General features: G+C 42.4%; 1 pseudogene; it reads right to left on the bottom strand.

Annotated features, from left to right (window-relative positions):
• Positions 1–3270: 3270 nt before the first annotated feature.
• Positions 3271–18631, bottom strand: LOC144528985 (uncharacterized; annotated as a pseudogene).
• Positions 18632–18843: the final 212 nt, after the last annotated feature.

The raw sequence follows: 18843 nt of genomic DNA, 5'->3' as shown, positions 1-18843 counted from the left end.
TCTGATTCTGATTCTAAAGATACGCGCCAGGTCTATTTTCAGGCGAGACGTGGGGCATTCAGACAGCCGGGCAGAGGGTGAAACAGTGAGAGTATCCAGTCAATTTGTCAAAATACAAATAAATAAATGTAGTTTTCCTACAGTATTTATATTTGTACCATAACATGGAAAAAGACAGACAACATTTAAAAGTGATATTAAGCAAATAATACAAGCTATTAGAACTGGTGTACATACTAGGGATGTAACAATCTCGAGATATCGTGATAAGAAAATGTCCCGATACCGTCGGACTGACATAATCTACTACGATATTACATGCTTATTATTTTACCAGTATAGCTGCTTCTACTCTCCCTAATCCTAACATAAAGGCTGCTTTGCCTAGCTGTAAGCAAATGGCACATTACTTTACTGTAAAAATTGCATACACAGTTGCAGTTTAAAATATATATTTTAAGCTGCAGTTTCCTGACCCAAAACATAGACTAAATCTGCAACGTGGTGTTTTTAATGTATAAAGTAAATATTCAAGGTTAAATGTGCAGCAGAGAGTTACTGGAGGGAAGCTGTCTGGCTTCAAGACTGATTCTGAGGTCCAGCGAGCAGACAGGCAGTGATGAGGAGAGTATGCAGTACTAACCTCACAGTCATTTCTGTATCATTGGTTTTGAAATGATTTTGAGTTGAAGTGTTGAGTTGTCATGGGACACTCTTGACTAGTTTTTGATCCCCTCTGGGCTCCCAATTTAAAAAAATCCTAGATTTAGCCAGATGAGACTCCGGCAACCCTGCTCTCAAAAGGCATCAATACCACCATCAACAGATAATGTACAACCTCTACAAAGGTGACAAGGAGAGAAGAGAAAACCAATAGGTAAGCTTTAGAATTCATAAAGGTTGATTTGTGTTGCTTTATAAATTAACGAAGCTGCTCAATAAATTGCAGATTAGTCTCAACCAAGGTAAATGTACTGGTTTTTGTGTTTTAGGATACTCCACCACAGTGGTGGATTCACAATATGAAAAGTACAGTATATTGATCTAAATACTGTACATACCAGCTGTACCTGAAACTGTGTTAAGTTGATGAATTACTACATGATTTAAATTTTGATTCAACATTATTTATTTGTTTACATATATATTGCATAAATAACGTGTGTCTTCATCTATCCCAGCAAGCATTGTTCCGTTGAAAAGACAGGTGAGACAGTCCAAGGGTTGTAGCTGCTGCCTTCAGTGCTGCACTACAGTTGCACTGTGATGAAAGTACAGGTGTAGTTCCTGCAGGTGGTAACGGAAGGTCACCATGTATTTCATTTGCTGCGTCCTTACAGGCAAGGGCGATAATCATGGGGCAGCTGTGGGTCAGCTGCTTAGCAACCTCATTAACAGCCCTTTGTTTACATCTCATGAGGCCGCAATGCCAGCAGGGTTGTCCAAATATACAGTATGGTCATACCTGATGTGCAGATCAAGCTGACGAAGCACGGAAATATCTGTGCTTTAACCAAGCTCAAGGCTGATGGCTTGGGATTTTCTCATCTCCCCGATGACCTGGGAAATGATTTCTAGCATTTCATCAATTGTGTGATGAGAGCGGTTGTTTCTGCGATCAACCTTGATATCATGAACAAAATGCCATATTTTTTCTAAGAATTACGAGTTATACAGCAATGTATCAGGGTTCAGACTGATCTCATTAAGTGGCGTATGTATGACACGCCAATCCGTATGCCATTTTTGCGTGTTATGAAGACGCATAATCGCTTTTTAGCGTGTTTATCAACGCCATTTGGCCTCCATTGACCTACATTACATGTGAATTGTCGCCATAGCGAGTAGTATGAAAGGTCGGAAGTCCACGAAAGTTGGTTTGGGTGGTGGATGTTTATATCTGCTGTATACAGCGTAGACATACAGGTGGATAGCTCAAAATGCGTACAGATAACACGCCATTTGGCTTTAGGAAAGTGGCGTGTATGTTTACGCAAAGTCACGATGCCATGTTGCAGGGCTGAACGAATTCAAGTTTTTAATATTTAAGTATTTACTATAAGCTTGAGGAAATAGTCACAGCCCAGAATCTGGGCCAGGCTCAGCAGCGTGCCGTAGTTGGTCTGGTGGGCTATCTCATTTTTGACAAACCAATACAGGGACTTGCACCCCGTAATTACAGCATCATGCTCCATAATGATGACCGACTCGAAGGTCCCTCTATGAAAACATTTAAAGATTAAGTGACAACTAATTCTAGCCACCCTGAACACTACCCATTCAATTGCATCTGAAACTTCTGGGATTGGGATTTGAATGGGTTGATGATTGACTGGAGAAAAGACCTGATACACCTAATGCATGGCATTCATGCTCTGTTGGTGGTGCTTAGTATGGATGCAGTGCTCCAGATAGTCCTTCCTGTAATGCACAGCCCCAACCTTTACAAAGGGTCTGACTTTAGGACCATTTTTACAAGAAGCCTGTGCTGCCTGCAAACATGATAAAACATCCCTAAAAAGTAGAAAGAAGATTAACTTTTATTAATCCCTGTATGGAGATTCAGGTGTCATTTCAGTAACAGCAATGAGAACACAAGACAGGCACAGGTGGGAGTAAGAGTAAGAACTAAACCAAGATAAATACAAATAACAACTAAAGATAAGTAAAACACTGAGCAGCTAGTCTACGTCTATCAGTCTATGTGTATCAAGAGATATCAATGTACATACACAAATATGAATATGAATACATTGATGACTCCATGTGCAGGTGTGTCAGAGTCTATGCAGGATACAGTAAATAAAGGTCAAAATTTAGAAGAACAATCCAATAAGTTGCTAACCATCTTATATCTTATATACTCTGATCTGAAAGGTCAAGTTGGAAAAGAATGCACCTACTACTACAGCAAAAATACTTTAGAAGTCAACAGTCCTACTACTAAAGCAAAAATACTTTAGAAGTCAACAGTACTAACTCCAAAGCATCTAAACATCAAACTGTACCTCTGCAGGGGAGAAGCTTACCCCTTTCGTGTGACTGACCTACATTAATGTTGTAGATGGTGGTCCGCACAGTTGTGAGATGCCAAACACATAATGTGCTTTAACAAGTTCTTTAGAGGCTGAAAGGGTTAACGTTAAACCTAACCTTCGGCTGCTCTGAACCAGAGCGCTCCTTGCAACATAACAAGTTCTAACATACACCGTCTACTTGGACACGTCATCACTGATGAACCCAAGGTCAACAGGTGTTTCGGGTCTTTAATCAACAGACACCCTCGCTCTGGCTACCCTGCTGGGGGTGATCAGTCCCTGGCCTGTGTCCAAGTGGTGTGCTACTCCAAGGATCCCCCCTCCGGATCCACAGCCATCATGAGGCTTTTTCCGCAGCCTCAGAGATGTTCTTTATGGCTTGTCTGCACAGTTGTCCTTTAACTCCAAGGAGTTTGAGTGTTTGGAGCAATGACTGTCCAGCAAAGCCCCGGCAACTGACCTCCACTGGCTCACTTCGTGCTTTCCAGCCGCTGCTCCTGCACTCCTCCACCAGCTCTGCATACTTGGCTCTCTTGCGCTCATTTGCCTCCTCCAATCTGTCTTCTCAGGGGACAGTACGCTCCACTATGACAACCTGCCTGGTCAACTCTGATGTTATTACCACGTCTGGGCGGAGTGAAGTGGCCATGATGGGATCCAGGAACTTGAGATGCCTTCCCAGGTCCACTTGAAGTTGCCAGTTTCTTGCATTGGCGAGGAGCCCACCTGGGGAGCGTGGCTGCTGTTGTGCCTTCTCCCCAGCTCTGACAAAGGCGATGGTATGCATGGAGGGATGCTGATTCTTACTGCTCTGAATCGCTGCGGTGATTGTATCTGCCAGAGCCCTGAGGACCTGATCATGGCGCCAGCGATACCGCCCATCCCCCAAAGCCTTTGGACAGCAGCTGAGGATATGCTCCAGTGTGCCACTCCTTTGGCACAGTTGGCATGCTGGAGAGTCTACCAAGCCCCAGTGGTGTAGGTTGGATGGGCTAGGTAGAAGGTTGTACACTGAACTGATGAGGAACTTGATGCGCAGTGGTTCAGAGCTCCACAGCTCTTCCTAGGTGATCTCACGCTTCTCGGTATTCTCCCACCTAGTCCAGTGCTTTGCTGTTGCATACCGACCATCTCGGTCAGGCGCTCTTCCTCCACCTCTGCCTGCACCTCGTCCTGCACCAACTGACGCTTCTCCCTCCCTCTTGCTTTGTCATAGTGTGGCTTGGGAAAACTACCCAGGCCTGCACGTCCCACGGCCACGTTGCCAACCAAGACGCCATGCCTCAGCCATGGCTCCGCTCTGTTCACAGCTTCCTATGTCTGCCACTTCCTTCCCGTTGTAACGCAGATTCCAGCTGAGGAGACTTTGGCATCAGAGGAATCTCGGTACATCAAGACCTCCCGGGCACGTGTGACCTTGAACTCCTCGGACAAGCTGCTGATGGGAAGCTGCATCTTGGTGGAATGACCATAGAGGGCGATGTTACTTAGGGACCGTGGGAGTCCTAACCACCCCCTGAGGAACTGACTGATGGTTCTCTCCAGCGCTTCTACCGTTGTCATGGGTACCTTGTATATGAGGAGGGGCCAGAGAAGCTTCGGCAGGATTCCGTGCTGGTACATCCAGGTTTTGTACTTTCCTGGAAGCCCCGACTTGTCAACTGCAGTGAGCCATTTCGTCATGTCGTTCCTGGTTTGTTGGAGAGCGGTCATGTCCTTCAGTGAGCTGTCAAAGATCTTCCCCAAGCTCTTGACTGGTCTTTCTGTTACAGATGGAATTTGTGACCCCTCCAAGGTAAAGCGGAACCGGCAGCCACTTTGCCTTTCGTTAAGACCAGGGACCTAGATTTGGCTGGCTTAAAACTCATCCTTGCCCATAGGATGAGATGTTATAGCCCCTGAAGAAGCTATCTGCACCCCGGAACTGAAGTTGCTGTCACGGTTAGGTAATCCATAAAAGCTCTTATGGGTGGCTGCCGAGTACCAGATCTAGACATGGGGCCTCTACATTCCACATCATGGCTAGAAAGAAACTACACTGCACGCACTTTAATGACAGTTGTCGTTTTTCCATGCAGGATGTGTTCCAATTCAATTCAATTCAATTTTATTTATATTATCAAATCATAACAAGAGTTATCTCAAGACACTTTACAGATAGAGTAGGTCTAGACTTCAACTCTATAATTTACAAAGACCCAACAATTCCAATAATTCCCTTCAAGAGCAAGCAGTTAGTGCGACAGTGGCGAGGAAATACTTCGTTTTAGGGAGAAACCTCGGGTGGTGAGGAAAACTTCCCTTTAAGGAGAAACCTCGGACAGACCCAGGCTCTTGGTAGGTGGTGTCTGATGGTGCCAGTTGGGGGAGTGATGAACAATGGCAATAATAGTCACAATAAAGATAATGGAACTATGACTAGAAATAGTAGTTGTAGTAGTTCATGGTGTAGCAGGACAGAGCAGGGCATAGCAGGACGTAGCAGGGTGTAGCAGGGCACTGCAGAGCGTAGCAGGGTGTAGCAGGGCATAGCAGGGTGTAGCATGGAGCGGAGCAGGACCACAGCGACAGCTGCAACCATGATTTAGGTGCCACCCTAATCCAAGGCAAACTGCTGGGCGAAAAAAAACATAAGGACTCTGGGGAATAAGCTCCCCAGAGCTAAGTTAGGGACCGTTCGGTATTTATGGAATGGACCACCGGAGGAAAATAGGGGAGGATGTCTTTTTATTCTTTGTTGATGGGAGGGTTATCCAATTTTTTTTAGTCTAGGGGGAGGGTCACCCAACTTTTTTATTCATGAGAACAGCAACATTTCAAAGTGGCGTGTTTGGTGCATATTTATCCATGTAGCTCCATGTAGCTCTCTCAGTCTCGGCCCCTCTCGCTAGCAGATGGGTCCCTCCCCGTTTAGTCAGCCAGACAATTTTGAGCTGTAGCTTTAGAGACCGTGGGATTTCCCAAACTGAATAAATCCCATTCGCACATACAAACACAAAACTGCTTTGCTAGCTTCATCGTGTTGTAACTAAGACATCTGCTTTTTTATTCATTAGCATGATTGCCGTACTGTTTAGTTAAAAAACATCTAAAACACCATACGAAAACATAGCGGACCAGACGCAAGCTTTTATTTTGAAAAGTCAAAGCTCGCGCCGCGGACAGCACCAAGCCGGGAGGGCATGAGACGGGAGGTCTGCAGGCTGCAGCCATAACTGACTCAAATATCCTTTTGGTCCCGGTGATTTGTGAAATTGTGTAAACGACAGCCTTTTCAAGGCATTTGAGAAGGAAGGAGTGGTAGCATGCAAGCTTCCAAAATGACGTTCGTCTGAGAAATTAAGTTTTGGATAATGTTCAGCTTCGGCAGCTTTACCTATGCTAAAATATACAATGACTGAGGAAGCCTACTGACGAGTCCATAGCAACCAGTGTTGAATTTCTTATTACCCAGTGTTCTTTGCTGAATGGTCTCAATGTTTTATTGTTTTATTTCATGTGAATACTAGTTTACTAGATGAGTAACTTAGTATTTGAAGTAATGCATTAATGCAGGAAGTGTGCATTTAGTTTCCATGCTTATTGTGTTTCCACAACATTAGTGAGTAAATCTACTGAAATGGCCACCATAACAGAGGAGTGTGATGCGTAAGATGAGAATGCAGAGGTTTAGTCACAGATGCCATGGTTGCAAAAAACAATGGCTATCTGTACATCTTTGCCAAACGTAAATTAGTACAGAAGGCATCAATAAATTGTTAGGGAGGTTCATCCCTTTTTTTCCCAAACATTATGGAGGGTTATCCAAAATTTATTGCAGGTGAAGGGAGGGTCAGGTCTATTTTGGCTAAAGATCCCAAAACTCCTCCGGTGGCCCCTGAAATAAATAACGAACACTCCCTTAGTAACAAGCATTTCTGGGGCATGGATGCACACAGATGGAAAGAGAGAGGAGCTCAGTGTGTCAAAGAAAGTCCCCCGGCAGTCTAAAACTATAACAGCGTAATTAAGAGTTGGTGCAAGGCAAACCTGAGCCAGTTCTATAAAGGTGTGGACACACAGAGCCGATAATCGGCCGTTGGACAGTTTGGCGAGGTCAGTGACTCGAGTCTGTTCGGTGCGTTCCGTGCGAGGGCCGTCCTTCATTTTGGCCGATTTGACATGTATAATCGGTGGGGCGGGCACTGCCGGCAGTCGGACTCAAATGACCCATCTGATTGGTAGAGTGCTAACCCGGAAACGGAGAGAGGACTAGAGTCTCTCAAAATCTAACGAAAATCTTTTAAACTGACCTTTGTTGATCTGACATGAAGACAGATTCAGCAACTGCATGGAGACATATTACGTCTCGTCGCTTTGGTGTGTTCCGAGGCACTTTTTTGACCAATTTGGGGAGACTGATCAGCCCAACTGCCTTTTCTGCCGACGTTTGGCCGTCGGCTCTGTGTCCACACCTTAAGTGTTGGTAGATGAATCTGACGACTATGAAGAGAAGGAGAGAAGAGAAGGGGTGCCGTGTCTGGAGTTCGAGAGGCGAACGCTGCAACTTCTCATTCCCTAACTATACGCTTTATCAAAGAGGAGAGTTCTGCATGTAATAATGCAATCTATATTAGTAATAGCAGGTTGACACAGAGAATAAAACAGAGAGGTCATCAATGTTGTCTACCTTATCACATGTCCCTGCAAACTCAAATACATTGGCAAGTGACACACCTGCATGGTAGCCTATCATCCTGCTGCTGTTTAAACTGAATTCTCTCTCTGCCTTCAGTACATTCCTCTTACAGAACTCAACAGTGAGCGCCCACTTTCTGGTTCTCGAAGTGATCTTCACCATTCAATATCTCCATTGATGATTAATTACATGCTTATATAAAGAGTTTTAAGCCTGGAACCAAGCCAACCAGCTACATGATCAATCGTGACCATAAAAGATTTGATTCAATACAGAAACGATCAGAGACTTTAGAGGTAGAAGCTCACTCTAGCCATTTGCGGGTGCGATAAACATTTCCATGGTGACAGCGAGCTCCACCAATCAGAGACGTGGCTGTTACGCTTAGGATTGTGTGTAGTACTTCTGCATGCCATGGTGAATGAAAAACCAGGTTGATTTCATATGGATTGTGTCTTCTGCAGGAGCAGAAACCTTCGTTAGGTCGTGGTCAGTCTACCTTGGATGGTTTAGACATTATGGATAATAATCAAAATCCTTATAGAGAAAATGAATGGGTTTTTTACATCCAGAACCACACTGTTGAGCTGTTTGTGTGTGGTACGTCACGCTGTTGACAGTTGCAAAATGTGAGCAATGTTTATCGTGCAAACTGCAACTGCAGTAAAAAAATTATTTACAAATAAATAGATATGCCAACATGCATGCTTTCACATATGCACATATGCTTTCTTTTCAAAAGAAAATATTTGAAGATGGTTGTAATTTATAACCACTATTAACTGACCTCAGGTCTGTTGTTGTAGAAAAGTGTTTTAATAATAACTGTGGCTAGCATACACTCCTGTCAGCTGGAGCTTGGAGGGTCTGTTAGTATGATTAAACACACATCAAACCATAATTATATTTCGGATTTTGCATGTAGAATCCGCCGAAAGGCCCAACACAGCCTGAAGATCAAGTCCAGCTTAGCTGAAAGTTACCCAGAGTAACGTTAACGTTATGTTAACCTGCCAACACATGCCAGTTGCTAAGCTGCATCTTAGTGCCTTTCATACTCAAACAGAAATGTATACAAAATTCACTTCTGAGACTTTTTTATGCGAGAAATCAACTATGTAGATCTCAAATATGGGCCGTTTTACGAAAATTGATGATGACTGTGTCGGACTTGAGAAGCTCCACAATCTGCCTAGAGCTCTTTCAGGATCTCACACACAAGCTTAGCTGCAAGCTGCGCTGTGTAGCCTACTTTAAAAAGAAGAAAGTTTGGAAGTTTTTCAAGGATATTGAAAATGAACCACGGTCGTAAATGCAGTGTTCCAGGCTGTACAACGGAATACTGGCCCAGAGAAAAGTGTTTAGAACGAGTAGGTATCGGACAATGGAGCGGGACTTACTTACTGGATCTAAAGCAGCAGCGCAGAGGACGTGCTTGCAGGGCTTCACTCTCCGCTAAATGTCCCCACGCTGACTATACACGGTGAGTTGTGATTCCTTTGTGGAGTTTTTTTTATGTCCCAAGGGTAACGTTACAACAACATTAGTTGTAATGAAAGTGTAGAAACTTTGCATTGGTGTGTGTGTGTGTGTGTGTGTGTGTGTGTGTGTGTGTGTGTGTGCATGACACACTGGAGGATAAAACTGTAACAAAACTGTGTATCTGGTGCTTTGTACAGTAACATTAGTTGATGAGTTTATGTGTTGGAGCAGAAATGAAGTTTGATGCCAGATGGGGATATTTTCTCTCGGCTGTTTAAGCCGCGCTGCAGCCGCTGCATGTCTGTACTTTTGGAAGTCTATCGGTAACGTTAATAGACAGTGTGTCTGTGTGTGCCTGTGTCTCTGTCTGTGTGTGTGTGTGTGTGTGTGTGTGCTGTGCGCCGGGCAGCGGTGTGTCTGTGTGTGTGTGTGTGTGTGTGTGTGTGTGTGTGTGTGTGTGCTGTGGGGCAGCTCTGTGTCTGTGTGAGTGCAACCAACTACTGCGCAGGTCATCTAAATATTCATGAGCATACCTTATATGGCAGAAAACCTCTCGTTCATTCTAAAGCCTATTCTAAAGTGTTGCTTTAGGGAGCATAGAAAAGCACCTGGGCCATTTTCAGCCCAACCAATGTTACATACCCTATTAGGAGACCTTAGGGAACCGTGTGAAATACCCTATATAATCATTCTATCACCCCTTTAAACTTGATGCTGTTTGCATCCACATCTGATAAACCGTGTAGAAGTTGTAGCTCTTTGTTCACCCAATACGAATAAACTTCCTCACAGACAGATCAGAGTCCCCAGTCTCTGCAGAGGCAGTGTGGAGGAAAACCAAAGTGCTGGAATTACAACACATAGGGCCTATCATTCTCCCAGCAGCCTACTCACAGACTCCATATAGGCCGACACCTGTCCACTCTGGCCTCAGGGTGCTCTAGATGTAAATCTGAACTTTAATCAGCATCTCCCCCAACCCACGCCTACTGCGGCCCCATATGGCAAACTATCATTAACACAGGCTACTTCACAGCCACATGTGGCTCTATGTATCCTGCCTAACAGAGCAGAATAACAGACACAGATGGAGAAAGAAACCCAGAGTAGAAAAAGAAGGGAAAGAAAATGACGAGGATCTACAAAGAGAGAGAGGATCTACAAAGAGAGAGAGAGAGAGAGAGAGAGAGAGAGAGAGAGAGAGAGAGAGAAAGAGAGAGAGACATAATAACGCATGGCTGGCTGTTTCATTTGATCCAGCTCGCTGGGCTTCTAATTTCTGATGCGATTTAGCTGGAAACATTAAGAGCACTACAGATGATTGGCTGAGCTGTTTGCCACTCAGCCTGTCCGGAGGGGGCGGGTCGTTGTGCCCCAGCGCGGCGCTCCAGCCACCGGAGCGGAGAGGAACAGCTGGCCTCAGCCCCAGCCTGTCAGTGACCTGTCTCTGCTGGAGGAAGCTAGCTGCGTGCTGTTTTCCCTAACAGTGATGCTAACTGACCGAGCGCACGGAGTTTTTGGACTTCCCGTTACTACGGTAACGGTGAGTGGCCCTCCGCGTGTTGTCTGAGCACCGCTGGAGCGCGAGCGCTGCTCGAGGTGCTGAAAGCTTCGCGAGCCGCGAGGAGAGGAGGAGAGGAGACAAGGAGAGGAGAAATGAGGAGACAGCAGCTCTGTGTGACGGGCTTTTTACTCGCCTGGAAACTAGTCCAGTTCCTCAGGTAAGCTCCCCCTAACCCTAACCCCAGCATGGTTTGGAACAGACAGTGTATCTGCCTGGTGATATCAATGATTTGGTTTGGAATAGACGGTGTGTTTGGTGATATCAATGATTTGGTTTGGAACAGACAGTGTATCTGCCTGGTGATATTAATGATTTGGTTTGGAATAGACGGTGTGTTTGGTGATATCAATGATTTGGTTTGGAATAGACGGTGTGTTTGGTGATATCAATGATTTGGTTTGGAATAGTCGGTGTGTTTGGTGATATCAATGATTTGGTTTGGAATAGACGGTGTGTTTGGTGATATCAATGATTTGGTTTGGGATAGACGTGTGTTTGGTAATATCAATGATTGTGTCTGCACCTGGGGCCAGTTGGATCAAGGCAGGGCTCAGTAACCGACTGATAATGTTATTAACATCGGCTTACAACAGATATTTCAATATTGGCATACATTTGACAGGATGTACAACATGTTTTTGAAGACTGCATTTGTATGCATTTTCAACAAATATTTAAAGTTAAACATATACAATGTAACATTTTTGTGTTTTTATTTCTGTTATTAATTAGCAGTGAAAATACCTACTCATTTAGTTTACTTCATCTATTTTACTTGATCTGTATATGCTTTTTTTTTTTTTAAGTACCGTAGCTCCATCTAAATCACCGGTCAGTGAGCCTTAGTATTTCCTGTGGCATTCCACAGCGGTCAGTTTTAGGCCCAAAACTGTTTATCCTTTACCTAAATGACATTTGAAAAGTATCAAATGTACTAAAATTGACTCTTTTTGCAGATGACACAAATATTTTTTGTTGCGGGGATGACTTGCAGCAGATGCTGGAAATGGTCACAAATGAAATGAATAAATTAAAACTGTGGTTTGATTCAAATAAGTTATCTTTAAACTTGAACAAAACAAAATTCATGATATTTGGAAATTGTACTATAAATACAGACGTTAAAATAGTAATTGATAATGAAATAATTGAAAGAGTCTATGAAAGTAAATTTCTGGGTGTCATATTTGACCACAAACTGTACTGGAAGCCCCACATTAAATATCTGTGCATGAAGATTGCCACGAGCATTGTTATATTGAGCAAAACTAGGTACATATTGAACCAAAATACATGACATACTCTGTACTGCACACTTATTTTACCATATATGTTATATTGTGTGGAATTTGGGGAAACACCTACAAAAGCAACTTACCAAATATTTGCACATTGCAAAAAAGAGCAATCAGGATAATAATGTATTATGAGCACACTAATCATCTGTTTTTGAATTCACATTTGCTGAAATTTATGGACATTGTCACATTCAAAACTGCACAGTTTATGTTTAAAGTTAAAGAAAATAATTTACCATGTAACATACGCCCAATGTTTAATGAAAGAGACGGGGGATATCATCTAAGAGGACAATGTATGTTCAAACAACCTCTTGTGCTAACTGCTGTTAAAAGCATGTGTGTACAGTTTGTGTGGTGACCTAATGGAATGGACTGAACAATGACATCAAACAGAGCCATAATATCATTCAGTTCAACAATAAATTAAATAAATCAATACTTGACCGATACAGAAAAGAATAGACCGAAACATAGGAATGGAATTGTAATTAGAGATGTTCCGATACCGATACCAGTATCGGTATCGGCTCCGATACTGCCTAAAACGCTGGTATCGGTATCGGGAAGTACTGGAGTTTATGCACCGATCCGATACTATGTAATAAAGCCCTAAAGAAAAAATACGTTAAAGTAGTTTATTTATGTTCTTTTTCCGTTATAACTGACTGTCAAACTGGATAATAAAAGAACGTTCTGTGGCATTCATGTTTCACAAAGAGTTTAACCTGAGCCAGACTGACAACAAAGATAGAAATCATAGAGCAGACTACTCTGCAGAGTCGTGTAATTAGGACATTTCATAAACAGCTGAAGGAGCGGCGGTGCACCGCTGCTAGCAGAAACCCTGCATATTCTTTGTAAATCTTTACAGTCATTCCCCGAAAGAACCAAGCAGGCCTGCCTTGTTGCACAATCCACATTTTCTTCAAAACTTGACATTTTCAGCATGTAGCTTGCTAGCTCAAAGGTTGTTATTGTTTCCTGAAGAGAATGGAGTTTGAGAACAGCAACACCGAGAGAGAGGAAGGGGAGGGACATCCTGTCAGGCAATTATCCTGGAAATGTACTTCAGTTGAAAATTCCTTACATTTTAAACTGAGGCATTCACTGGAACCTGGCCCACTGCTCCTCCTCCGGGGTCTTCTTGGACTCCTTGCTCTGCCAAGGCTCCAAGGACTGCACTCAGGTTCCTCTGTAGACTCTCAATGGCCTTATGCTGACAGAGCCAGCTTTTGTCCTTCACTTCCTGGGTGTGTTGCAATCAAAAACCTAATGATTAGTTATGAATAGCCTGAAGATAACTACTATGATGTCAAATTACTATTACCTTTTTTTTCAAGTCACTGACCCCCAGGGTGGTGGAGGATGGTCGAGTTGTCGAAGGTGGTCCCTGAAAGTGGCCGTGAACCTGACAGCATTCCATGAGTTCTTGCAGGCAAGGGCCAATCTGTGGGCAGCCCAAGCCACAGACGCTGTCTGTAAATTGCTTCGCAACCCCATTTACACGACCTGAATTTAAATAAAACTATTTAGTGCCAAACATTGGGTACAACAAACAAAATAATCTTGCACAGGAATAACATAATCACCAGTCATAACAGCTGCCCCGTCAGTCCTGAGTCGGCAGAGTTTCTCTGTTGGGAGACCTTTCTTTAAGATGACGTTCTTGATGGCTGTCACAACAGTGTCTGCTCTGCCATCGGCAATAGGGACCAAGTCCAGGAATTAGTTAAACACATGTCCCTCTTTATCCTGGTATATGTATTATTATTATTATAGTATTACTTATTCACAGTTCATTAAAAGGACCATGTTTCTATAGGATTCTGACATCAACCAAATATTAAATAAATGTCAAGTTGCCTGGACATAGACTCATCTGTGCTGTCATCTAGGGTTGGGTACCGTTCACATTTTTCCGGTACTTAAAATTCAATTCCAGTACCCAACTGTACTTTCCCTCTGTAATGACAAAAAAACTATTTCAGTTGTATAAATAATTCCAAACCTTTTCATCCCATTTACTTAGAACATTTTATTTATTTAGAAGATTTAACACTCCACACAAAATACAACACCTCCCTCTGCCCTCCCAAACCCTTCCCTAATAATTATTCATTTCTTACACCGCACTGTATCTTTTATTCTTGTATTTGTATCCTCTAATTTAGCCTGTTTTTATTTTCTATCTCTTTTTAACTGCTCTTTAATGTTTTAATTAAAGCGTTTTGAAATGCCTTGTTGCTGAAATGTGCTGTAGAAATAAAGGTGCAGTGCCTTACAACCTCCAGCCTGGAAGTGTAACCGCACCGCGGTTGCTTTCGGCTCGCCATTAATATTAGATTGCAGCGAACGCTGTCTGCGTTGACACTTGCCACCGCTTGCCTGCGACTTTAAAGTGCTTATATGATGTTCATTTTCAGGTTCATAATTGTATTTAGAGGTTGTACCAGAATAGGTTTATGTGGTTTAATTTTCAGAAAACACCATATTTTTGTTGTACTGCACATTGCTGCAGCTCGTTAACCAAAAGTAGCGGATCCGGTACCCAACCCTACTCTCATCGACCTCCAAGCTAATTGCCTTTGATGCTTTGATCTCCAGAATTCTTTATCTGGTCAATCTTGACATTGTGAAAAAATCTTTTTTTAATATTTATATAATAAATGTAAAGATTGGATTTAATCTTAAATAATGGCTAGGTGACCTGAAATAGTCGCACCCTAGAAGCTCAGCAAGGCTCAAGATCTTTGGGCAGTTTGTGTGGTGGGCTGTTTCAGTTTTTTACAAGCCATTAAGGCACCTGAATGCACCATTGCACCATGGATTATTAAACCTGCTGTTAACTTTGGAACCAACCATATGAGAGATGCCTGACCAGTGGCGTAGGCAGAAATAGTATTTTGGGCGGGCCGGTACCAAAGTGAGTGGGCCATTTTCAAAAGACAAAGTAGCAAAAAGGACAAACTGAAAAAACAGCAACGGTTTTACCTTCCAACATACTGCATTACAACGGCAATAACAGTACTGCCTACAACATGCTCAACCAACAAAACTCAGTCTAAAAAGTTTGTAGACAACAATATAGATAAAAACCTGTCGGTTTTAACCTATTCAGGCTAAAATATATTTGCACCGGCAGAACCAGCAGCATTGGCTCTGCACAGCACTGTTATAAAATTAACCATTTTATTGCACAAAGTGGCAACTATACATGAACCCACACAGCAGAGAAGGCGTTTACATACTGTATGACATAGATTAGCCTACATCAGACAGAAATCACACATGTAACAATGCAACAGCATTGTTGCTTCAGGGCTATGGTCAGATCATGAGCAGCAAATGGCTACCAGCAGTAAAAGAAAATCAAAGAATGAAAACTTCCAGCCAAGCATTGTTTGAATTATGAAAGATATAATGAAAAGTGGCCAACAAGGCGCCAAATCTTAGACAGTGTATCGAGTCCACGGCAGTGACAGGATCAGAGAAAACTAAAAACTACGTCACTCACAGATAAGTTAGCGTTTCAGCTAGAAGCCATCATCAGTGTTCACCATATCTTACTAAATAGGAGGGTTACTAGGTTACTTAATTAATAACACAAGAAGCGTGAAACATGTTTCTGACTTAATGTTACCTCTGTGAGGGCCTCCTCTCTGGCTGATGGGCTGTCAGCTCTGCTGGGGAAATGTCTGCACATGCTGCAGAAAAGCTCGTCCTTATTTTCATTGTATTCCATTCAAGAAAACTGTCCATACCACTTTAAAGAGAAGCCATTGTCGTCGCGGTAACTTTTAACAGTACATTGCTTAACACATCCATGGTGCATTGTCTAAAAAGCCAGCTAGCTAACATTAGCTGCTGAAGGCAGCCCGGAGAGTCTGCCCGTTGTTACCATAGCAACCAACTACGTTCCGAAGGCGTTTGATTGTATGGTTTAAACAGTTTTGTTTTAATCAGAAGAAAATACACATTAAACACACACAACTAGCTAGTTCTGTTATTATTTCTTTTTTTGCATACATTTGAATATTTTTTATAACAAAACGTATTTTGATCAAACTTGGCTGGACGGGCCAGTGAGTAAAGGAGGCGGGCCAGTGAGTAAAGGGGGCGGGCCAGTGAGTAAAGGGGGCGGGCCAGTGAGTAAAGGGGGCGGGCCAGTGCCGCTCTGGCCCATTACTGCCTACGCACCTGTGCCTGACATGTGATGCTGTCCTGGTGGTGCTCTGTAGTGAAAGCAGAGCAATCATTTGTCAAATTTGCTAAATAATACAAATATCTACCTGATTATTTTTTTTTTATGTTCTTTTTATTTATCTTTACATAAACAGGACATGACATAACACAATACGATCACATATATAATAATCATAACAATGATGACAAGAAGAAATACGAAAGAAAACAAAAGAAAAAGAGAAATGAAAACATTTTTAATAATTTAATTTATGAAGCACAAATGATGCCAAGTCTTACATTAAGGCATAATGATCCACTCTGGATCTAATTTAGTGCTTCTGTGCTTGCTGCTGGCTGATGTCCGTGATACAATCCAACCCTTGGGTTTTGGGATGCGTTGCACCTCTAGAGGATTGACACTTGAGTTTTCTACATCACACGATGTGAAGCTTTGGGCTCATGACATTTTGTCATGTATTGATTTTAGTCTGTCGAAAAGTTAAACACTTGGTTTCCCAAAAGTTTGAGCAAGATTTAGCATAAAAAAGCAGCTGAGAAGGCACTAAATCTTCTTAGAGGGTCATGGATGAATTCAAAGACAAGATTTAACAGGCTTATAGTCATTCAATGTGAGCTAGACTGGATCTGCCTCTAGCTTGGCATTCATGTATAATACTCAAAACCTTTGTTTCTCCCTATTTCCCCTCTCCTTTTTTTCTGTTTCTTTGTCTGAATGCAGATGGGCATTGTCTATGGCCACTGGTCATAGTATTCAAACGTCCTGTAGAAAGCCCTGTTTCAGGAACAAAAGTTTGTTGCATAATGCAGTATTCACCGCGTAAGCACACAAACAGAACTGTCTTTCCTGAATGTTTTAGTATTTTTCTCGTCTCCTCTCTCCATTACAAGCCATGTTAAGCCTCTGGCCTGAATGTAAGGTTTTCTGGTCTGTGTTTCCCATTGTTCTAAATGCTGTTTCAGAGGGCTGCGTACCCACAGCAACATATTGGGAAAGAATTTGAAGAAAGAGATCTTATGACTAAGCATACAAATTATGAAATGTATGTTTTAACAATCATATTAACAAAAATAAGTAATAGAAATGGGAAAGATGTCATGTAGAATCATTTCAGTCGTTCAAGCTATCAAAAGGAATGAAATCAGTTTGCTGTCTCTTGATACTGTGTTGTTTACTATTCCTCTGAATGGACTCTTGTGTTCTGATGTCACAATCTGCCTTGCAAAAGTCAAATAGCTTCTTCTTCTTGCGTGGCGTGTCCGTTTATATTTCGGCTCCCACGTTAACAGGTTAGAGCTTACACACTGCCTGCGTGACTGGCTCGAGCTGCGCCGAAAACGCGCGCCTGCTAGAAATAGAACCGACGCCTATTTTTCAGGCGTTTGGAAGCGTTTCCAGGCAAAATAGAATAGGAAAAGATTTTTATATGTCGTTTAGACACGAATACATATTAATAAATGACATGTTGATGTTTGAAAGTCCCTAGGTTTTGATATAAATGCAGCTATAAATGTAATAAAAAAAATAAATAAAATCGTTTTTCTAATATTGCACCTGTTAATACAGAACGAAATATTCTGTTGCCTATTTTGCCGTCAATACTGCCGACGTTGTCTTTGCTGTTATCAAATCAGTATATATTTATGTTTAACATGGTATTTCATTTTATCAATGGGAAACATACATGTCTCCAGACAAGGCTAGCAGCAGCAGTGTCAGACACGTTTCTGGTGTGTAAAGACATAGAAAAATCCACGCTCACGCCACGCAGCTGACACGCAACAGAAACGCCACGCTCACGCCACGCAGGCAGTGTGTAACCGCTTTTACAGCACACAGACACTTTACAGAGTTGTATTCCACCTGTGAAACGACGAGTTTATTTAAATGGGTTCTGACAACCCATTTCTCCTTTTAAGCATCCTTCCTAATAAATAAATATTGTGATGTACAAAATATGAGATTACAATACTGTAATATGTCTATACACTGCTGATAGAATGCCATCAATTGGAACTGTATAGGACTTACTTGCACAATCTCATAAATACATGAAACTTATTTACTGTTTACTGTACTACAGTCCACTTCCAATACTGTAATACACTAATCATTGAGTGCTGTAATGATATGCAGTACTACAGTACTGTAATGAAAGATTTTTTTTCTATACTCATTTTGCAAAGTCTGGACGATGGATGTTACTGTGAATCTGCTCCCGTTTGGTTGTACTCTCAGCCCAGCCTGCCTCATCGTTAGACCATGGTGACCACATGGTCAACTAGAGTGGCTCACATCTCACCAGAAATGAGGGCTCTCCTTGGTCTTGGTCTTCCTTGTCCTTCTCCTCTTACTCTCACTCATCTTGCTAGGTCAGCATCCATTGCTTCAAAACAGAGGAGCTCACCTGTGGCCCTTTTCGAGCTAAATGTCTGATTGCTAATTGAAAAATTGTGCAACATGTGTTTGCCCATGTGAGGAGTCAGAGTGGATAGCAGCACACATTGTGTGTAGTGTTTTGAAAAAAAGTGTGGTTGAGAATGGCAATCTGAGTGTAACGCATGAAATGTGCTTGT

The sequence above is a fragment of the Sander vitreus genome, chromosome 2 (assembly GCF_031162955.1).
Source record: "Sander vitreus isolate 19-12246 chromosome 2, sanVit1, whole genome shotgun sequence".
Lineage (NCBI taxonomy): Eukaryota > Metazoa > Chordata > Actinopteri > Perciformes > Percidae > Sander > Sander vitreus.
The sequence above is the reverse complement of the archived record's forward strand: the minus strand, read 5'-3'. Positions and strand labels throughout refer to the sequence as shown.